We start from the raw sequence: 18,274 nt of genomic DNA, 5'->3' as shown, positions 1-18,274 counted from the left end.
ATATGATTGACAGCTGAATGAGAGTTGTCCTTCACATTCTTTTTTTCCACTGAATGTTTGGTTGGGTGTATCTGTAAGGAGGAAAAAAATGGATTCTAGGTATTGACAGCTTGACATAACAGTTTAGATTAGCCATTGCACCTTGTAAAATAATTAGCCCGGAAGTAAAGAATCAAGCTCAGGAATGTGCTAAATGGAACAATCATCCAGCAAAGTGAGCAGAAAAAGAATTTTGCAGTTACAGTGAAAGAATCATTGAAACATCCATCTGTCCAGTACATAAGTCCAGTAAAGGAGGCAAATGAAATACTATTTTTTTACATGTTCTGCTGTGTGAATTAAAACAGGTGAGCTTATAGGATGTACTACTGTATTAGTTCCAGTGCCTGCTTTATGGGGCACCATGCCTTTTGAGAGCTACTAAAGCAATAAAAATCATACCAGATCTCAACAGCATAAGACAATTTCTGTGGAACAGGAGACGTACAAAAAAAGAAAACTGCGGTGTGGCCTAACAGAACTGAAAATTGTGGAAAGGACTAGTAAAACTGATGGAAATAAAGTTTTAATACTAGCAAGACGTTTACAAGCATGGAGAGATAGCTCCAGGAAGCCTTCGTGTTGTTTGACTAATGAACTCAGACAGCTATTCCACTCAAACACCAGCAGTCATACAGAATAAATTACCAAATAACCCAAACAAACATAAAATGAATTCAGTGACTGCAAGTGACAGTTTGTTTACTTTGGTGAGAAGGCAGAAAACACACCTAATAAAAAAGTAATCTGCACATGCAGACCTCTGACTGTAGCCAACACATCCCGGGTCAGCACTGAAAGTGCTCAATTTTGTTGTTATGAAATAGTCAGTGTTGGGATCCTCCCCCTCGCCATGGAGCCCTGGGAGAGGGGCCCCGGGGGGGAGACACGGGGTTTCCCTGGCCCCTGGTCAGCTTCGTTCCCCATTGGTTGTTTTGTGTTCCCCTGCGTGGGCAAGGACCCTCGGGTCCCGTGATTGCAGCAGTTCCTCAGCAGAGCTCTGGCCATGAGGCCGGAGAAATAAATATCTCTCTGAAACATCTATCAAGAATCAGTCCATATATATCTCTTTTCCACGGGCCTCGTTGTTTGATATGCGTGTTGCAGTATCCGCACTGTAACAAGTCAGCAAGCTGATTAGTGGGAGACAAAGCTGGCATTTAAAAAAAGAACGGTTTATTGATTTCTGATCAGACACTCATCCGTGTTACCTCAAGCACACTCAGCAAGCAGTTTTATGCTAGGGACTCCCTAATCTAAGGCTCTGTTCTGCTGATGGGAAGGTCCTGCCCCGTCAGGATCACGCAGGACTGCCGTCCCCTCCGCTCTGTGCTGTGGGTCAAAGTGCAGCACATCAGGGACAGCTGCCAGGTTTTCCCTAATTGCTCTCCCCTGACCTGTACCAACGCAATGCCTGTGTTAAGGTGGATGTAAACCAGTGTATCCAAGCGAGCTCCTGCTGCGCGGTACAGCTCCACCTACTGATGCGAGTATTCCCCCAGTCACAGGACGGCTCTGCTGCCTGGGTTTAAGCAAACATTTCTGGTTCAGTAAAGTGCCGGTATCACTAGAAGGCATTCAAGGACAAGAGCAAAAGGAGCAGGGGCGTGCAGGGACACGACGCTAAGACACCTGAAAAATTGTAAATCAGGTTTACACAAATGCCAAAAGAGGGCGCTCAGAACTTCTTGAGAAGCAGCATGACACAAAATTCTGAGTAGCCCTAACCAAACATCAAAATCCATCTCTTGAATCCACTCTCTCCAAGTCACACCAGGGATGAATATGACCCCTAGTGGAATGGGACTATAATCAAATTACATTAAGGGAAAGGGCTTTAATTAATGCCACTTAACTATAGTTGTATTATTTTCATTGTACTGCTGTATTTTTGTTATGTATTACTTATTCTTCTTTAAGTGTTATTGGTAATATTCCCCAAGCTGTGTAAGATTTTATTAGCACTTTGTCTTATTTGAAGGTTTTATTCATGCACCTGCTCAAGAGATTTTATAATTTTATTATAATATTAGTAGTTACTAATATATTCCTGGATGAACACTGGAATAAGACATTACAACAATATAACTAAAGAAGAAGGAACCTAATTTCTTTTTGTACTTGAGAGGTTACTCAGTTTCAGCAAGTATGAAGAATATTGTAGCTCAGGACCTCCTCTGGAAACAGAAAAATTTTTCAGTCCTCAGCTAAATCCCACGTTTCAGATTAACCTCAAGAGAGGAGGAACAACTTTTAATGAATTTGATGATGATGCTAAGGCCCACCAGTATTCCCCAGGGAAAGATTCAGCTTCCCTGGGGAGCCACCTCAAAGTTTTCCTGTTAACCAAGGAAAAACTATTTGCACCATCCTCTAACCTCCACTCTTAGAATAAGGCTCATGTGCGGTGTCTACTGTGGGGAACTGCTATTTTGGCACCATACATTCAAGCTGGCAGACGTTAGCTCACAATGAAAACACCTGTATCTTCAAAGCTTCTGTGCTGAAACACGCATCAGAGGAGAGTGGACTACTGCTTTTAGCAGCAACCCACACAAACCAGTCAGGTAGATGAACAAACCAACGAAGACAGTTGGCAAATGAAAGTTTACAGTCAGCCTGTTTTTCCTCAGGTGCAACAACACTGACACCTATTTGTGGACACGGGGTGGAAACGAAGATGTGTGCCTTGTCTTTGGCAATACCAGTTCTTCCAAAAACTTCTAAAGGTACGGCCAGATCCTATGCTGATAAACCCCAGAGGCAGTGGGAACACTCCTTCTCTTACAGATACTTGGAGAACACCCACAGAGTGGAGAGTTGTTTACTCCCACAATGCAGTGTAAGTGCTCAAGCCCAGACTGCCAAAGCCTCAAATTCTGTTTTCCATCTTGTTTAGGATTTTCATCTGTTCTTTGAGAAACAATTATACCAGTTTTGCCTAAAAGATTTTCTCCTTCTTTCTCCTATGGAGATATTTTACCTTCGTACAGGAAATTAACTGCCCACTTTGTACAGTTTATTCTTCAACTCGTCTTTCCCGTTTATGCACTCTGGGTGGCATTTAGATCCCTACAAAAGTCTCTGCTTGACACTGCCAAGCAGATGAACCTCCTGGAAGCCCTTCCTATGGTCCCTCTCAGCAGATTTGGAGCTCCATTTGGAGCTTTCTCCATTTAATACCTTTATTGCCTCCCCTATGGCTTCTAGGTCACACTTTTTGCTCCTGATTTTGAAACACATTTCCACATTGGGCACATTTTACTTGGGGAATTCAGATAGCTCCCAGATAGAACTGGATTTCACACATCAAAACTTTTCAAGACACACATTTTAAAGGAAGACAAATTTTATTTTCTTTGTGTAATGTTTCCCTGTAATTATTGTTAGCAGCAAAGAACAGTTACATTAATGCAATCAAGCTGAATAAGTAGGTTGTTATAAGTTTATCTGGGAGAAAAAAAAGGACGTGAGTCTATCTTTCAGTAATGGATGTTTGTTTTTTAAATGTCACTGTGATTTTCAAGCCTTTATTCTCTGTGTGAGTCTTTTTGAGTACAGTAAGAGTTGCCTGCTCCCTTAGGAATGGGAGCTGGGGGCAGTGAGGGGAACCCACAGGGTCTGTCAGGGCAGGATCTGGCACAGCTGTGGGGGGCTAGAGACCAGCCTAGCTGGGGTGTTGCTGGGGCAGGGGCTGTCCTTTCCATGGAACAGCCCATCTTTCTCAGTCATCCACTGCTCCTGTGCAGTCTGACAGTGGAGACAAACCAGTTTATGGATACAGACAGGCAGACAGAGGAGACAGACTGCCCTCAGCCCCCCACAGCCAGGTCTCCTGTGCCAGCTCACGTTGTGTAACAGTGGTTGTGGGCAGTCTGTAGAGACAGAAAAGAAAGAGAGAAAGACAAACCTCTCTTTCCGCATGGGGAAATGAAGTATGGAGAATACTCACACTAAACCCAAAGATGGGAACAGACTCAGCTTGACAAATGAAATGTCATCAGTGCTTCAGATGAAGACATTCACCAACAGAGGCATGTTTTTGTCAGCTGGTTATCCACCAGACTTTGGGGAAAGCAAGGGCAACTGAAAGATAAATATAGAAACCAGTGGGTGTTCCATGGCTTTGAAGTGCTGGCAATATGCAGACATCTGACTGCAGGACCAACCATACCACTGGCCAGCTTAAAAATGGAATTGTGGCGCCTCTCATTTTGCAACTTTAAAACATGCAACCAGCTTACTGGTGCTGTTTTGGACAACGCTATATTCCTACAGAGCCACAATGGAAAATCATGGATATCCTGACCTGCTCCACTACTCAGCCACTCCGGAGAGGGATTGCTGCAGCCAGCATGTGCTGGATCAGGATGAGAGAAGCACAATGAACTGAAAAAGCTCACAGCTGCATAGCTGCAGCAGGAGACAGTGTGCCATTAACTAACCAGTGAATACACTACATTGCCCAATGTCTAAATTTACCCTTCCTCAGACAGGTGAGTACCTGAATCAAGTCAAGATCTTAGTGAAGGCATTAAATACTGGAAATAACACACCAATGGTATTTATAACACATGGGGACGTGACCTCATTATTTTAAGAAGTCTGCGGCTTTTCTGCTAAAAACTTTGTGGCTGCTACGTTTTCTAATTCCCACACTGCATCTGAGTCTCAAAAACTCATGAAATTAATTGGAGGAGTTCACGGCATCAAAAAACATGTTTTACGTGTCTAGACAAATCTGACTATCATCATGCCCTTCAGAAATATGCTATATTTTCCCAGAATATCAGATTTTACATAGCATTACCATTAAATGTGGTCTAACTTCAGCTGACAAATCAGAGAATAATGATTAGGATGGTAATTTACTTCAGTTTTAAGAGATTAATTATGTTAATGTCAAGTAAGATAAGATATTTGACAATGGCATCTGACAGCTCTGAATAAAAACTCCCTTCATTTTCTGTTAAATGTATTTTTTAAACATATTTTCAGTACCATAAGTAAGTAAGGTAAAATAAAAATCAAAGTTTTCATTGCATTCATTTTGTCATTGACTAGTGTGAAAAAGGCAGACCTCACTAAATAAAACCAGATAGAAGCTCAGGTTATCACTCGCTGTTTCCCTGTTTTGTATCTAAAACCAGCATGCACAAAGCCATGCCAGGAGCATCATAATCCCTAATTCTCAGTTTCATGTAAAAAATTAAGGTACAGAGGGCTTAAATATTATGCTACTGGTTACACAAATGAGACCAGAATGTCCATGGCCTATGGGCAATGAGCTCCTGCCCCAGGTAACCGGGAATGCAGGGAGGACAATGTAAACCAACAGCTGGAATATGAACACTTTACCCATGCAACCTCTTAGGTACAAGGCAATGAGCTCTGCAATCAGCAATTCTCCCAAGTTCTGCAATATTACACTCACCTGTGTTGGTCAGTACCATTCAGAGGATAGTTTGTTGGCTGCATGAACATGAAAAGAATTATGTTTCACATAAAAAGAGTTGTGCTGTTGTGCATGCCCTAAGCTTTGCCCTGTCTTAGTTTTAATTAATACTACTCGATGCTTTGCAAGGACAGAAGTAAGGCTGCTCTTCTTTTGAATCCCTTCTTTTTGTAAATCTTTCCTGTCCCAGTTAAGCTAATCAACATTCTTACAATGTTTTTTCATATGAAACTGTCACTATTCTTTAAAAGTGCTGCTATCTACCAATTACCATTTTCTACCGCTTATAACACTTCTTCCTTTTTCATTAGCATTTCAAAATATTCTCACGTTCTACAATACCTCATTAAATTGGAACGCTGATTATTTCTATTGTGCTAGCAAGTGTGTCACTGTCACTATAATGTTCCTTTTTTCTATTTTAACTATCCAAATGAAGCAAAAATCAGTTTCATTTCATTCTCTCCAGACGAATCCCAACTGCTTTTATTTAAGCATCTGTATTTGTATTATACAATCCCTATTTATATTTCCAATGTTACACTATTGCACTGTAATGAAACATCTTTTCATGGCATGTCCTGTCAGGATATAAGCATGCATACTAAGGCAAAATTATGAACAAGATTTTGGCAATTTCCACCTCATTTTGAAGCTCTTCTTAGCACTGCAGTGGCAAACAGTCCCTGTGTAGGTGGGGTTCCCTACTTACAGTTAGGTAGAGGCACCTCTGTTCATGTAATACTCAGTTGCTTTATCCCTGGCATGTAAAGTTGATGCATTATTGCTTTGGGATTGCTGGAAATGTTCACTGTGAAGCAAGATACGTCCTAGCACATGCTGGAAAATCACAAAATGGGAAGAGCAGTCCCGTTCTTAAGCATTGCTGATGTAAATATGGGCCAAGAGAGAAGAGATAGCAAACAGATGAAGCGTGAAGGTAATCACAGAATTATTCAGGCCAGTGAAAACAAGGAATGATTACAGAAAGCAAACTGGATTTTTTCTGTAGGTATCGCATCAAGAGGTAGTTTGACAAAGAGTGACAAAAAGCGAATGAGATGGTTTTGCAGGTATTTATAAGGTATGTGAGATGGAACTTCATGAGGAAAAATGTTAAGGTGTTTACAGAGATGGATTTTCAAAAGCACCTCAGAAATTTCAGAACATGCACCCTATTGGCTTTTAGTAAGGCTGATACCGCAAAGCACTTTGAAACTGCAAGTGTAATTGCTTTTCCTCCTGATCCACTTTTAAAATACAGATAAATTACTGTCTAAACAAAAATAAATTGCTTTACTAAATAAGGTCGAGCATAATTCTCTGAGAGTCCCAGGTGCTGTAAAATCATTATTTGGCCTCTGAATGATTTAGACTGTCTACAGTGATGTCTGTTTCACAAGCAACTTGCGGGCTACAATTAGTCTTTTGCAAGGGTTCTAGGAGAGAGTAGGGAAGACAAACTTTAAGTGACCAAGCACTAAAAGCCTTCAAAAAGCATTGGTATTTGTGGAGTATTGGTACAAAGCAACATGGCAAACTGTAGACAATCCAGGAGACTCCAGGAATAACTTCTTAAACCAGGTAATAGCCAGCCCCACCAAAGGGAACACGACACTAGATTTGATGGTCACCGAAATAAGAGAGATAATTAGGGATGTCAAGACTGGACATAGCCTAGGTTGCAGCAATCATGCATTGGTGGAGTTTGCAGTCTTGAGGAATATAGGTCAAGTAAGGAGTAAAGTCAGGCTTCTGGACTTCAGGAAGGCAGACTTCCAGCTCTTCAGAAAGATTGTCAGAGGGATCCCTTGGGAGACTGCCCTCGGGGACAAGAGAGCAGAACAGAACTGGCAAATCTTTAAAGAAGTCTTCTATAAGACTTTGCTCTTCTATAAGAAGAGCAAAAGAGCTAGAGATTCCCCGGAGCAAGAAATCATGCAAGGAAGGCAAGAGACCAGAATGGCTGAGTAGGGACCTGCTGGTCAAATAAAGGGAAAGAAATAAATGCAGAGGCAGTAGAAACTGGACAGGTAACCTGGGAAGAGTGTAAAGACCTGGGAAGAGCACAGAAAAGAAGTACTATTGTGTAGGGAGGCTGTGAGGAAGACCAACGCAAAATTGGAACTGAACCTGGCAAAGGACATAAAGAATAACAGGAAAGGCTTCTACAGGCACGTTAATAGGAAAAGGAAGGTCAAAGAAGGTGCAATCCCCCTGATAAACAACACTGGTGAACAGGTAACAACTCACAAGGGGAAGACTGAAGTAATCAACTTTTTTGCCTCAGTCTTCAATGGCAACCTCTCTTCCCACACCTCTCGAGTGACTGGATGGAAGGATGGAGACTGAGAAAACAAAGCCCCTCCCACTGTAAATAAAGATCAGGTTCATGACCACCTGAGGAACCTGAATTCACTTAAGTCTATGGGACCTGATAAGAGGCATCCCAGAGTCCTGGAGGAATTGGTGGAAGTAGTTACCAAGCCACTCTCCATGATATTTGAAAGTCATGGCAGTCATGGGTGACTGCAAAAAGGGAAATACTGCACCCATCTTTAAATAGGGAAGAAAGGATGGCCCTGGGAACTACCGACCTGCCACCCTCTCCTCTGTGCCTGGAGAGATCATGGAACAGACCCTCCCAGAAGCTCTGCTAAGACACATGGAGGACAGAGAGGTGATTCAGGACAGCCAGCACGGCTTCACCAAGGGTAAGTCGTGCCTGACCAACCCAGAGACCTTCTGTGATGGGGTGACTCTATCAGTGGACAAGGGAAGGCTTACACATGTCATTTATCTGAACTGCTGTAAAGCCTTTGACATGGTCCCCCACAACATCCTTTTCTCCAAATTGGAGAGAGATGGGTTCAGTGGGTGGACTGTTAGGTGGATTAGGAATTGGTTGGATGGTCGCATGCAGAGGGTCAAGGGCTCAGAGTCCCAGAGGACATCAGTGACAAGAGCTGTCCCTCAGGGGTCTGTACTGGGACCAGTGTTATTTAGTATCTTCATTAGTGACACTGACAGAGGGATCGAGGGCACCCTCATGACTCTGCAAGCTGAGTCGTGCTGTTGACACTCCTGAAGAACGGGATGCATCCAGAGGGACCTGGACAAGCTCAAGAAGTGGCCCATAGGGATCTCAAGAGGTGTAACAAGACCAAACGCTGGGTTTTACACATGGGTTGGGGCAACTCCCAGTATCAAGCCAGTCTGGGGGATGAACAGATGGAGAGCAGCCCTGCTGCTGGGTGAGAGGTTGGACATGATCCAGCAATGTGCACTTGCAGCTCAGAAAGGACTGGAAGGTGACTGGCCTAAAGGGAAAAAACCAGTAGCAAGTACTTTTGAGCCCTCCCCAGGGGATCAACTTAAGCCATATCTTTGTTGAAAAGCTAGAATGGTAATTCTTTTTATCAGAAAGAACATTTGTATATATGTTAGATGTCTGATATACATTAAGCTAAATGAACATTAACAAACCAAGAGCAATTTATAGACACTTAAATAAAAATTAATTTTCCTCTCTGTTATCCACATTTTCCTACAGTAGTTTATGACACTATAAACCTTCTGTGATCCTCTCATTGTTTTAAATCTTTCTAGGAAAATTAAGGTACTCAAACACATGTAACAACTAAATGGAAAAAAGGTGTCCACCTTCTTTTTATTTAGGTAAGTTCTATATCAAGCTGTCAGTATACACTGGCTTATTTTAAAAAAGATGGGGCTGGATCTGCCTCATTTTTTAAAAAGTTTTGGCCAAGAGTAATGAGTTTTCATTTTTTCGTATTGTAGATAATATGTAGTAGAGAATTTTGTCTTCAATAAGAAAAATAGTTGTTTTCTTATAAGTATTTATGCTTTGCATGAAATTTACTTTAAATAGGTTCTCTCCCAGAAGAATGATATCATTGAAATCAGGACAGAAAAGTCCATAGTACACCCTGACACATGATTCAACATAAATAAGCCCTATAAGCTTATTATATTTGTATAATCATATGTTATTTATAACATTGAACATTTGCTTCTACGCTGCACTTCTCAAAGCATTTTCTTTCCAACGAATTTTAGTGCATACAGCGCATCAGAAAAAGACTATACTTCCCTCTGATTAAAAGAAATCTGTTACTGAAACTGGAACTGAGTGAGACTGTGCCCAGCTGTTCAGAGAACCAATTATTTTACACATTAACCTAAGCTCTCTTCAGCAGCAACTGTAAGAGAAGAACATGTCAGGTCCTGGTTTCAGATGAAGACAAAATACCATCACTATTGAATTATCACAAGCTCCATCTGTGCTGAAATTTAAAATGGAATAAAAAAAAAGTGTTTACAAAATTTCACATTTCAAAGTATATTTTTGACCCTGTGCTGCTTTTCTATACCCCATAATAGTTATTTTCATGGATCTTAAGTAAGCTGGAGGTACAGAAAATTTTCTTAGTGATCCAAATTTTTACAAAGAATTCAGCTATTCAAACCAAAAGATGGTTACAATTCCTTTTGTTGTTATGCATTTCAGTTAGTGCATCCAATACCACACACAAGGTATCAAAATATGGATAGATTTGAATCTGAAATTTGAAGATTATCGCAGATTTCAAACCAAAATATTCTGAATTAAGATACATGGCTTTGATGTTAAGAAGTCTTCAGGGGATTTGAATATTGAAGTTGAATTTTAAAAGCAAAAAATTCCACTATCTGCTAGACAAATGAAATTGCAGCTGTGCAAACTCTTTAAAAAGTTCACTAAACTGCATTGACATTTCTGGCAGAAGATAGAAACTAATTGTACATTCTGATTACCAGTGTGACTATCCTGTGTCTTAGGGCTAAATTACTCCTTGTGGTCTGCTCAGTTAAGGGTGAAATCTTTGAGGATGCCTGTACAAGACCAACATAATGCACTTCTTATGCTGCCCTGATCTTGGAGGATATATGCTAGTGGGTCTGCATCTGACTTCTGTTTCATTAAACATGCTTGCACATTTGCCCAAATTACTCTTTCTTTCCCTCGTTATTGTCCAGAGCTGCTGTGTTCCTCACTCCACAGCACTTCACTTGCTAGGTGAATTTATTCAGTGTATGATCTCTCTAGTGTTTTGGGATTCCTCAAGCTGGAATTCAGACTCTTTTTCTTAGAGTTACAAGGGAAGGAGGCATATGTTGTCATGTCCCTGTGTCTGACCTCCTCTTCCTCATCATAAGCATTAGGATAAAAGGGCTGATTTCACTTGGATTTGACAAGAGGTACAGATTTCAGAGGTGTAATGCTTTGACCCTGACGGTGGGCTCTGAAACCCAATGAATTACCTCATGAAACAGACTTTTCTCTGGACAATGAAGGACCTACCTACCTCCCATCAAAGGATACTGCAGAGATACTTGAACTGGTGGCAGCTGAATTCCAGTGCCAGAACTAGCAGCAGTTTAGCTGTGCCTCCATGAGTTGCTTTGCTTACTATTGCGTCACTTATTACTTCAGGCAGGGTGCAGACACACCTGCTCAGGCTGGAACTATGCTGGGTGTCTCCATCACTCATTGTAGGTTAGACGCAGTCACAAGGATGACTGAGGATAAAAGGGATCTCTGTCTGACATATTTAACACAGAGTGTTTACTGAATATCAGAATATCATGAGAATAACCAAGCAGCATACTTTTTAAAAGAGACAAAAAAAAAAAAAAAAAAAAGCCAAGAGATATTTGTGTCTGATGTACAATTGACAAACCCAAACCCATTGATGGCTTAAGCAGAAAAAGGAAAATCATGGCTATTACCTGGAACAAAATTCTCAGAACCTGGGAAAACCAATGTTTAATCTTTGGCAGAATAATCAGAAGAAATTAAGTCGATGAAGTTGTACAGTCCATGAGATGGATGAAGCCTGACCACTGGTAATAACAGCACTACGGAAGTAAGAGAAAATATAGACTCTATGTATGCTACTAAAAACCCAACAAACAAACAAACATACAAAAAAATGCCCCCTCTCCCCCCCAAAAAAAAGAAAAAAAAAAAGAGAAGCACCAACCAAGATGCAAGGCACAGTAAATTACTCCACATTGGAGGAGTCTGCACACACCAGTAGAACAGCAAAGGCCCAGGCAATGATGATCAGCTGAGCCTTACAAGAGTCCCACTGAAAATAATGAGATTTCTTTTGTGCCACATTATCAGGCATATACTGAAACATTTTGTTTAGTTAGCTCAGGGCAAAGGGTTCCATACATACCAAAATGCTGGATTAGTGAGAGAAGTGCTATAAATGTAAGGTAACAACTAGCAAAGGTACACAGAGATCCTCACAGGATGCCTAGATATTGTAATACTAGCAAATCAATGGACTCCAATAAGGTGAATCTTTTAAAATACACACCAATCAAGCCATGGGCAAGTCTCTCAGGAATAAACTTTTTGTTCTGTGAAACTTTACTTTCTACTTTTTTTTTTCTGGTTTCCCCATGTATTTTTAGAGTTGTTTTTAATGATAATGGTGCATTTGGTCCTCAGTTATGCCACCAAATGCCATCCATAAAATATATATCAGAAGATATGATAACATCTTTGATATTTGGTCTTGGAAAAATTACATCCTTTTATGGTATCCTTTACAATATACACAGATAATATATAAAGAAGGAGACAGCAGAAATCTGTAAGTTTGAAAGGTGATTTGCACTCCTCATACAAAGAAACAGCAATAAAAAAAAGAGATTTATGATACTATTTACTCCTTCATTAAGCAGCAGACATTGTGTGTGTTAGCCAACAGCTACATGGATTTCAGTATTGGTTCTGCCAAGTGTCTCATTAAAAACTGATAAAAGAAACAGCAGTCTAACTTAAGCTAAACCTGCTACTTTTCCAAGTGAAGTATGCTGTCACATTTTTACAAATTAGAATATGTATCTATTTGGATGCCTGTGCAACTACTGAACACTTCACGAAAATGTTAGAACTATCACATCATGAAAAACCTGTTAAGTCAGTTGTGCATGCTATGCAATGAAGTACAATGCTTGATATTTTCTTCACCTACTGAGTCTCTTCTTTCTTGCAAAAGGTGTGATATTTGACACATCTTTTGTGGAGGATTCAATCAAGTGTGCATTGTTCTCTGCCATAGCCTCACAGCTGACTTCCACAGTCCATATTCTGTCTAATTTCTGAGTCACAGATGACCTTGCAGGCAATCAACTTTTATTACTTTCTGTCAGATAGCTGGGTTGATGCATAACTCTATTTCTATAAACAGGCTATTTCCTCAGCAGGTATCTGAATTTTATCAAATGTATCATTTATCAAATGAAGCTCTTCATAGAGGCTTGCTTTTCTGGGTTTAAGAGCAGTTTGTACTTGAAAGAGATGATCACCATTACAAATTTTCCCCTGAAAATAGTATGTATCATTGCACATAAATTCCTACATAATGCCACATTTTCATATGAACACACTCAAGTTGCATTCGTATTGCAAATTTATGCATGCAAAGTAAGCATTTGCACAAGTAAAATAAATAAAAGATTGCACAAATTTGAAGGGTTTTGGGACAACTTAGTCTGATTCACTATATTTAAACATCTAGCCTCACACATCCTAAACATAAAGGAGTTTATGTCAACTTTAAAATCTGGGACGTTTACCATGAACATTTTGTGCAATGCAAGAGAAAGGAGGTAAGGAGCCACCAAAAGTTCACTTTTTACATTGACAGGGCTTGGAAAAGTTATGCACCTCTTACTGGTGAAACACAAAGCTGGCATATACATTGCCTCTGGGTTATAGATGTGAATGTCTAGGGACCTTAAACCTTCTTGGCCACTGTGGGACTTCACTGATGTAATTCTAAACCTCACAAAGTGAAGAACAAGGAGAGTCTAATGCAGAGCTGAGTTTCCAATTGTCCAAATATCAATCTAACCACCATTGTTTCACTATGGTTAGTACATCCACTTTCTTTAGTGTGTGCATTGAGATAGACATCACTGAGAGAAGCATATTTGGTAACAAGCAGTATTGTTTATTCATGTAAGGGAGATTAGAGAGAAAGATGTGTAAAGATTTGCCAGTTATCCTTTTGAGTAAAAGGAAGAAATACAAAATACACTCATCACAGTGGACTGGTGAACCCCTTACTGAGGTAGAGTACTTAGTGAAGAAGGCAGATGTATCTGGCAAAGAAGCCTGAGTCTAGACACAGTTTTTCAGCCAAAATATATCTGAGCCATGCTGAATCACAGGGATGATTCTTATTCCTGGAAATCTGCAGTGGCAGATACCGTCTACTAGTTTATCTCATGTGGATATACTTGCCTTTTAAAACATCACCTTTCTGGCCTCACAATCCACGCTATATGTGTTTAAGGCCTGAGTCTCCTTAAACTTTCTTCGTGCCTCAGCCTGATACTGTGGCAGATTATTGCCACATAAACGTTAAGGAGCTACCTACATCTCCCACCATAGCAGCCTTTAATCACAGCTGTTAATAGTCAGTTCCTTGTCTGAAGCTACGGATGCTCCTCGCTTTCAAGGCAATTACTGCACAGGTCTTGAATACCAAATGCAATCCCTCCAACATCTCTTTTACAACTGAGGAAAACTGATACAGAAATAGAAATAAAGCCACATTCAGTCAGATGTTGCTCCTTGACATGGCAAATATATTTATCTTACATATGCAAAACTGAATCATGACAGATTGTATCTGCAGGAGGCAAAACAGCTCTGTCAAATCAAAGCTTCTCTCCTCAAAAATAAATAATTGCATCATGATAACAGATTTCAGTAACACTGGGCCGCATGCAGTGCTGTCTTGATTTTTGGATAAATAAACCTATACCCTGTTGTTTATCAGTTGAATGAACCTTTGGAACATGTGACAGTGTACAACTAGAACACGATGATTCAGCATTCAGACATTTCTAATCAACACTTCAAAACTTAAACCACTTAATTAATAGTCAGCAAACATTATCTAATTGAACCTTATAGTGCTCTCAAGCACCTAGCTACCACTCTTTGATACCAACCCTGCAGTTAATTCAGCTGCTTGCAGCCAGCACTGGAGTTGATATGGAGGCCACGAGTAGTGCTCAGGAGCTCCAGACTCATGGTGCAGTTTCATGTCACAGTGACACTTCTAAGAGCAAGCTGTGACTGAAAAGAGAAGCCTGCTCCTCATCTTCCCTGGTCTCCTGTTGCCTGTCTTGCCCTACATTTAGCAGCAATCACACAGCCAAGCCATGTGATGCTCACTGTCAGAGGGCCTGAACCTACTGCAGACACAGGGGATCCTGCCTCTCAGGGAGCCCGAGCTCGCTGGACATGCCATGTGGATACCTCTGTACAGCAACAGGAAGTACAGCATGTTAGACTGGTTCACGTGGGTGGCAAAAGGAATGGGAAGATGCTACATCCAGAGCCTCACGAGCCTTTAGCATGGCACTCTTACTTATGAAATGTTCTGCTAGAAAGAATTAATCTCATGCATAAGGCTGACAGGATATCCTTAGTAAAAAGTTTCCTTTTTGCCTTCCTGTCATTAAGATTTTTGAATTATCACAGAGATGCCACCATGGTTAACCTTCTGCTGCTATTTGTGCTTTTTCACAGTAAGAGTAATTAGTATTTAACAATAATCATTACTTTTCATGAAACATGACTGGATTTTTTTACTTACTTTTTCAGAGAAAGTATTTGAAGATATATTTTATTCACTGAAGAATGAATTTATTTTTAATTTTGTCACATTTAGTAATACACTCATACGTAGGAGTTAAATTTCACTGTAAACAGAGGAACAGTCAGTGTTCTAAATTTTAGCTTGTAATTATAGATTGGTAATTGCATAATTGTAAGGTTGTAATTAGGATCACCCTCACAGTTCAGGTTAGTGTTAGCTCTGAGGTCACAGGCAATTCAGTGACTCAACCAAAGATCATAACACTTAACCACTTGTTTTTCATTGCTGGCTCTATTACTTGAAATACGATCATTAAATAAGGACTATGCATGCTTGGTCATCTGCATACAAATAAAATCACTATTTCTAAGCTTCTCTGCTAGAATTACCTTACCCTCCTTCCAACTATACACCTCGAGCTATCAATTTTAATTTTTATGGGGGCTGTAGATTTTCAGACCTTCTTGTGGCTTTCAGGAAGAATTTGCTTTATCTATGCAGTGACTGCTGTGACTGGGCTGCAGGACAGAATGGTCCCAGGCTGTCAGGAAGACTGTTCCCCTATCCCAAGCAGTGGGCAATGCCTCCCCTCCCATCCACAATGCTATGTAAACAAAGGGCAAAGCACTGAAAACCTCCTGAGATCTCTGATCTTCTGGCTCACAGGAGCCCCTGATCCTGCTAATCTGCAGCTCCTCATGCTTTCAGCATTCCCCATATCTCCATGCTCCTGCAAATCATCCATACGTCTCCAGCTTTTCAAATGACTGTTCCAGCTCTTCCACATTTGCTTCCCTATTTGTGGCAACTCCTTCTCTCATCATCCCTCTGTTTTTCCTACTCTATCACATGCCCCACGAGCCTGCCATACCACCTGCATTTCTCCCTTTCTCCTCCTTTATTCTCTTTCACATAGACATCAATATATCTGAGAACCTTGGCAGCTTCTCATACCTCCAAATTTCCTTTCTCCTTCCATTCTCCACTATTCACTGCCCAGATAAGGTCTCACTTTATCCTTTTCCATGCATGTGTCACTGGCAACTTGATTTCAGTGCTTCTTTCTTCCAGAGTTCTGTTTGGGATCCTGAGTGGACTCCTCCTCTCCTCTTCTGGCTTCAGAACTCACCATGAACCAGTGCTAGAAAAAAAATTTAAAAAAAATAAAGTTCATACTAGTAAACACAAGAAAATTAAAACTCTCCTAGTCCAGATTACTGAAGTCAAAGCATTAAGTTCCACAGGTATACAAGCCACACAACCTAACACCTCCTTCAAGGTTAATTTTTATGTATGTTTATGGAAAAGCCCTTCTGAAAAAAAAATTAGTTAATTTAGATATCATTCCAATACAGTACACTGTACAAACACAGTTTAGATAGTTAACATGTTGGTGGTAACAGCCTCTGACCTTTGTAAAGTTCTTGTAAAAAAGCCCTTGATCAACACACTTTATACTGGACTGTAATGACTCAGTAACTGCACAGTAGTTTCTAGAACCAGACTTTACATCTGTGAGGAGCAAACAGAAAGCTGAAGGACAGAGGAGCAAAGTTCAAGACATCTAAGCCATTTAACTGAGCAATTGAAATATTGGGGAGGGGCTCAATTTTCAAGCCAACTCTGAACTTCTTGGTTTTGTGTTTTGTTTTTTGACAGCCGTAGCATCTTACAGCTGTCCCTGCAGGGTTTGCAGGTCTTTTTTCTCATTCTTAAATCAACAGTATCTCTTGTCAGCCTGAGATCCAGCTCAGATTCTGCACTTGTTCCACTTCACATACTACCAGGGATTAATTAGTCTCATTTTCCATACTCCCCTGATGCTGAATTACAGGTATTGCTCAACCACATAGCATGAAGATGTTTGTTTTGAGAAACAGCAAACCAAGATGGCTTTGCCAGCACACCCAGCTTATGTCACCAGCGAGCTGGCCTAAAGGATTTTATTTGAATGAGTGGAGTTTGGTCTCCAGTTTGTTTACTGGCAATGATGGTTTTAATTCAATTTGTGACCTTTCTTGTTACCTAGTTCTCAAAGAGACAATATGGACAAGGTGGATGGAGCCCTGAGAAAGACGACATAGAGAGGGGCATCCCTGCCCATGCAAAGGGGGGACTGGAACTAGATGACCTTTAAGATCCCTCCCAAGCTAAACCATTCCCTGATTCCATGACTGTATGATAATATTATCCTCATAATTTGCAGAACTTTTTCTTTTTTTCGTTTATACTGAAAATGTATTGTGGTATGAAAATGCAAGATACATTAACAAGATTCGATTGTTGGAAACTGGAGCTAAATTGCGTCAGAAGTGAAGGATTACCAGGCTTAAATAAGGATAGGAACACCCTCACAACAAGCACGTGTGTGTTGGCATTAATTGCTGCTCTGTTAGAGCGCTGCTGAACAGCAAAGGCTCCTCTGAGGAAGTGCTGCTGGTCATAAGCATACTTGTAACTAGCATTCAAAAATGAGCAATAACCAAAGCAAGGATGAGCGGTAACTGAAGCAATAAATACACATCCCAGTAGGAGCTGACGGGCTGTGCACGCAGGCCGAGGACCGGCAGGACCTCGCGTGCGCAGGCATGCGGGCGACAGAGGAACAACCCCCACCGGCTCTGAAGTGCGGACCACCACGGAATCCCTCCCGCGAGCCCAGCCCCTCCCGTGCGGCCGCTCACGGCCTTTCCGCCAGCCCGGTCCCTCCGCCCCCTCACGGCCGGGCCCCGCCCCCGCCCCGCCCCCGCTCTCCATTGGACGCTGCCTGCGCGAGGGGCGGGGCGTATCGCGGCTGAGCCGGCGCCTGCGCGATGCCCTCCCGCCCCCTCTGGACCGGCTTCCCGCTCGCGCGGCTGCGCTTCCGGGTCGGGGCTAGAGCTCGGCCGCGTCTGCCGGGGCCGCCTCAGCCGGGCCGGGGAGCGAGGCCGGGGCCGCCGCCGCCCGGGCGAGGGGCGGGCGGGAGCCGCGAGGGCCGCGGGGGGAGCGGCGGCATTGCGCGGCAGGGCGGCGAGCGCAGCCGCGCGAGCGGGAAGCCGGTTTTTTTTTTTTTTTTTTTTTTTTTTTTTTTTTTTTTTTTTTT

This window comes from Corvus kubaryi, unplaced genomic scaffold (genome assembly GCF_017639235.1).
Source record: "Corvus kubaryi isolate FWS band 111438036 unplaced genomic scaffold, C.kubaryi_AGA036_p1.0 77, whole genome shotgun sequence".
NCBI lineage: Eukaryota > Metazoa > Chordata > Aves > Passeriformes > Corvidae > Corvus > Corvus kubaryi.
Note: the sequence above shows the minus strand (reverse complement) of the source record.